The sequence below is a fragment of the Lycorma delicatula genome, chromosome 4 (assembly GCF_047948215.1).
Source record: "Lycorma delicatula isolate Av1 chromosome 4, ASM4794821v1, whole genome shotgun sequence".
Taxonomy (NCBI): domain Eukaryota; kingdom Metazoa; phylum Arthropoda; class Insecta; order Hemiptera; family Fulgoridae; genus Lycorma; species Lycorma delicatula.
In genome coordinates this window covers 139277318-139283503 of record NC_134458.1, presented here as the reverse complement: position 1 = coordinate 139283503, position 6186 = coordinate 139277318, and positions in this window count along the sequence as shown.

Here is a 6186-nt window from a genome sequence, read left to right as displayed (position 1 = left end):
CCTCAGTAAGGATTGCCAGAGCCTCCTTATATCCGTCCATGCTTATGTTCGGCGACATATATACTCTGTAGAAATAGGTGTCTCCGATCTTCGTTCTTGCAAACATACGTTCACACAGAGAGTCCCTTGAAAATAAAGGTGTACATACCCAAATAGCAGAAGTCCCTTGAAAATAAAGGTGTACATACCTAAATAGCAGAAGTTCCATCCAACGATACTATCCAGTCTGTTCCAGAGTGGGGTCGATAAGGCTCAGAGACGAGTGCTATATTAACACCCATCTCTGAAACACTATGCACCAAAATGTCCTGTGCCAAAGCCGCGTGGTTCAGATTCAATTGAATCAGCTTCATTGAAGGGTTGTCGATTCCCCAGTTTTCCTCTGGGTCGCGGTTTTCTTTTGCATTGCAACTCCCTGTGGGCATAAAGTAGCTAGCTCCAGTACGATGTCCTTCCTTTTTGCATGTTAAACACCTTGGTTTTTTTACACACTCAACAGCATGGTGCCCTTCTTCTCCACAATTAAAGCAGATATTTCCTCTGCTTTCTCCATGGCAGTTCCTCGCCACATGCCCGAGTTCAAAACAATGATAACACTTCAACGTCACCTCAACAACGTCAGCCCGAGAGGGAAACCAGTCCAATCTTCACCCTTCCTTTCTGGGTGATATCCGCAGCTACAACCGCAGGGAGTCGGCATATGGCAATCCGAGTCTCCCAAAAGCCATCTCTGAAGGACAGTCGTATTCCATCTAAATAGACTGGCTCAACAACCTGCCCCAGTCCCCGAAGTACATCTTCAGAGGTGGCGTCTTGCTCCAAATCACGTATCCACAGTGTAGTCATCCTAGTTTCAGTTGAGACGATTCCCTCTTTGAGAGCTGTGGAGACCATCCTCTTAACTCACCCGCCGCAGTTCTGTCTTCCTTAACTCTAATCTTCATACTGCTACCAGCTTTACGTATCAATAATATCTCAGACCTAACTGGTACTGCCACATCTGTTTTAATAGATCTCAGCAAGTCCGCATATGTTGTAGTCGGAGCCGCCTTAATGATAAGCGTCTCTGTCTTCTGCAGTTGGTCGGCAGGGTCATCACTTTTCCAGGCATATGGGAGTCTGCCAGCAGCCGTGAGCAGATGAGATGTGCCCAGATTTCCTCCCCTCCCACTCCAATATTTTCCTAACAAATAATACAGTGTTCCGTCCATACACCTCGGCCTGCATCGATCCCAGGTAGCCACCACTATTTGTTCTTACTTTATCGATAGCGTCAACTAGTTCCTGCACCAGATCGCCACCACTACCGGAGTCTACAAAAACTATGTGGAAGTTGTTCTTCACCGGCATCCCGTCATTAGGAGACCCACCAATAAGTCTGGCCTCCAAATTGGTAGTCAGGACATTACCAGCCCTAAGCCCAGGTCCGTTTAAGAGCCAGGACACCTGGGGGTGCCTCGACGCCAAGCTGTCAAACAGCCGTCCTTCAGTCACTTCATGGAGATCCACAACGGCCATTATATCTAACCCACCATTTCTTCTGTCCGGAATGCCAACCACTGTATTGCGAAAGGCCTTTTTCAGCCAAACCTTTCTTATAAAATCCGCAACTTGGTGCGAGGGCACCCCATTATCAAGCCCATAAACTATAGGGCACCCAGTATCAATCAATGTCTGGGTAGTTGCCTCGACCATTTAGTTCTTCTTAGTAGCTTCGGCTGAAGTACTAACCAGTCTCCGTAAGTCTTTCACAGCAGCGGTGAACTCGGTATCAATTTCTTTTATACTTTTTTTTAACATTTTTATTCATGTTTTTTCTGAGTTCCTTGGTTAGCTTTTCAAACCATCATCTCCATGTGAGGCAGTCCTCCTCCTCGGTGGAGGACTGCCTCACTTTCAGCCGTTTGGCTCCCTTCCTGCCCTCCACAGTCGCTTTGGGGGGCAAGCCCTTCACCGGCGATCAGATGTTGCAGCGTCGGTGGCAGCCGGGATGGGCAGATTGTCCATTGCCTCCTGTCTCGACGACGTAGGCTCAGGGGCGATCTCCAGTTCTTCTGCCGGCTTCCCTTCCATTATTATCGGTAAGATAAACAAAAATAAAACAATTAATTAAATATTCTAATTAAATTCAATAATTTAGCTTGTTTACTCAAGTTACTAACCAAGCTATCGCTTAAACCGATAAAGCCAGTATACAGAGCGTTTCATAATGTTCTTCGGAGTTTCGAAAACTGATTAATAAAAAACTATTTCACTCATAAGAATAGAACAAGTACTGTGCGAAAGAGTACTTCAAATAGTTTTTTCCATTTAAACCATTTGCTCGCTAGGCGTCGACAGTAGAGAAAATGGCTTCCACGGGAAGCGAGAAGTCGTTTTGTGTGTTAGAATTTCACTTGTCAGTCAGTAATTTCTGTGCAACGTGCGTTTCGGTTGAAATGTCATAAGGAGCTACCAAGTGACAATTCAATTCGTGCATGGTATAAACAATTCAGTGAAACTGGTTGCTTGTGCAAGCGAAGATCAACTGGTCGTCCGTCAACCTCAGAAGTCAATGTCGAACGTGTGCGTGCAAGTTTCATTCGCAGCCCGTCAAAATCGACTGCGGTTGCAGGCAGAGAATTAGGAATTCCGAAAACAACAATGCAGAGAGTTCCCCGTAAACGTTTATTATGCAAACCGTACCATCTTCAATTAATCCAGCGTTTTTCTGGAGATAAAACACGTAGGCTCGATTTTTGTTTACAGTTAAAGGAAAAGATGTTGTTAGACGAAGGTTTTCTAAACAAGATAATTTTCAGCCATGAAGCTACTTTCCATATTAGCAGCAAAGTAAACCGTCATAACGTGCGAGTTTGGGGAACTGAAAACCCACACGCTTATGTGGAACACATTCGGGATTCTCCGAAAATAAGCGTTTTTTGTGCGATCTCTCGTGAGGCAGTGTATGGGCCGTTCTTTTTTTATGGAAACGACAGTAACCAGCATGATATACCTGGATATGTTACAATTATGGCTTACGCCTCAGCTACTCAACGATTTCATTTTCCAGCAAGATGGTTGTCCTGCCCATTTTCATAACGAGGTTCGACAGTACCTTAACACAACGTTACCTCGGCGCTGGATAGAACGTGCGTCTGAAGAAGACCAACACATTATACTGTGGCCACCAAGATCACCAGACCTCACGCCATGTGATTTCTTTCTCTGGGGTTACGTGAAAGATAAGGTGTTTATCCCACCAATGCCGCACGATATCGCTGAGCTAAAGGATTGCATAATCAATGCAATAAACTCTATCGAAAATGACATATTAGAACGAATTTGGCAAGAGCTAGACTTTCGTGTTGATGTGTGCCGTGTCATCAGAGGAGCACATATTGATCATTATAGATTTTAACAAAAACTGTTTGAGTCCCCGCATCACCTCGTACAACTTTCATTTAGTTAAGTGAAATTCATTTTTTGTACTGAATTTTTGTAACTCCTAAGAACATTATGAAACGCTCTGTATAACATAAAATTATTATTACTGAGAAGTAATATTCTATTTAATATTATATCACGAGATAAGACGACATAATATTATTAATTATTGTACATTAACTAATAAAAAGATAACAAAACTTCAGTCCTCAATGTAAATAAGGAAAATACCCTCTGATGTCAGAGGCAATAAAGCTGATCTCGTAAGTCAGAATAAAAAGTAAGTCCATCAATCAATAATCAAAAAATTCACAAGACACTTCCGTAAAAATTCCACCAATCAATCCCGATCGTCCGTACCAAAATAGTCGCCGAAAAAAACCAATCAAAAATGATAAAGTCGCGGAGCAAACCTTCAACACTACGTTGACCAACTGTACCGGTTTACGCGGGACTGTCGTGAATTTGGCTCTAAGTTTTCTGATCCTGGGATGCTTAAAGTCCCAGTTTTTAGCGATGAGTGTATAGTGCATCTCACCCTTAAATGACAGTACTGCTCTTATGGAATGCACTGTTGCCACATTAATCTATGTATACACTTTCAACTAAAGTGTGCGGTTGCAATTGTCTACTAATTTAATATCATGTTTTGAATGATACATCACCAAACAGTGAAATATCTACATTGTTATTAAAGGCTATTGTAACACATACAATTTTCACATGCATTGTCAATCTCTCAGATAGTGTGTGCAGAACTGAAAATTGTAATGGGTGAATATTCATACCATCTACTTAGCAATTTGGCTACGCCATCCAAGTAGAAAAGGACGGAGCTAATGGAAACATCCATGTATTAGAAAGAGACACAGATAGTCCATTTACTTTCATACTGTCTTTAAGGTGAGATAAGTTACAGAAATGGAAAATTCTACATTTAATCTAAGATGTTAGTCTCTGTCCCTGACTCTCTCTAGTATGCAGTCAGCTCCAGAATTTAATTTCCACTTCGTTTCTCTTTGTATCCTGTGACGTCAAGCCAGCACATGCACATAGATTTCAAACTACCTTCTTCGTTTTCTATACATTAACGCCCACCCATAACCTACTACCATATGTGCTGTTCTGTGCCTAGTACCAATCATTATTTTGAACAATTAACATTTTCAAACTTTGATTGTTACTTTATTGGGATAACGCCTTTAAATGAATCAGAAAGTGAAATAGAAGAAAATAACTACAAAAACAACAAGGATGTGAAGAAGTCACCACCGAAGAAGAAAACCAAAAGACTATGTTATTTCAATAAAACATGGAAGGAGACTTATAGTTGGATTAGAGAGGTAAGCAATGTTCACAGAGTATATTGTACAATATGCAGAAACAAATTTGGTGTTGGGCATAATGTGAAAGCTCATATGTCCACAGAATCACATAAGTTAGGGACGAAACAAGTCTTCTTCTAAGTTGATAAAAATATTGTTTGTTTCCCATAAAGAAACTAGTGCTCGGTGAAAAATAGCAACTGCTGAGCAAGTATGGGTATGCCATACTAATACTAACAGGCATGCTTTTATCATATTGTTGGCTAGACTGTTCTGTGAAATTGAGTAAACTTACATTACCTGAATCAGAAATTGCAATGAAAATGTGTGTGTGGGAGAACAAAAGCAGAAATGTTATTAACAGATTGCTCCATTTAGTGTAGAATTAATCTTTTCACATCTAAATAATGACCATACATGTTATAGAATATCAAGTGATGCATCAAAACATGGAAATAAAAAATTCTTCCCTCTTGTCCTTAGGTACTTTGATGTAAAAAATGGAGTATGCAATAGACTCCTTGATTTTTATGAAGATTTTAATGAAACTGCACTCAAAATTAAAGATAAGATTATGGATATTTAAGTGAACACAATATATTTCCAAACTTTCTGCATATTCAGCCGACTCTGCAAATATAAATTTTGGTAAATTTCATTCAGTGTACCAACTTCTCAAAAAAGAGAATAAAAACATCTTGCCTTCCAAATGTTCGGCACACCTTGTGTATAACACCTGCAATAAAAGATGCGATTTACTTTTGTGTGATATTGGGGCTTTTGTATTAAATTATTTGGTCACTTTTCAATGTCTGCTAAACATACAGAAGCTCTAAATGATTATTTTAATTTTTTTTAAATAGAGGGAGATACCCTCATTACACATGTCCCAACAAAATGGCTTTCAATCTCTATGGGCTGTAGAGAAGATGTTAAAATGCTGGCTTGCCTTACTTTCATATTTTCAAAGTATGGGACAAGATTGTTCAAATTTAATATGTAAATGTGTTTAAAATGAGACTGATGACACTCTGGATTGCAGTAAAACAGAAATTTATGTACTATTTCTCCAAAACATTTTGAAAGTATTTGAAGAGACCATCAGAATCCTCAAAGTGAGTTAACCAGAATAGAGTTGTTCGGTGTTATGAACAGACTGCGACAGAAGATCATTCAACACAAAAATGGTTCACTTTTTGGTTACTTAACTGCAAATAAATTTATAAATGTACCTAAAAAATTGAATCCCAATAGAACAGGTTTTCATCAAATTTCTAACCAAAACTCTACCATATCTAGATGAAAATGTTGATTTCAATATTTCCAACTATGTTTATGTGCTTCAACCATTTTCCTTGAAAACAAATAGTGTGACATATGGCGATATTCAGTGTGCTTCCGAGTGTTTGAACAAGCTGGGCAATGTATGCATGGG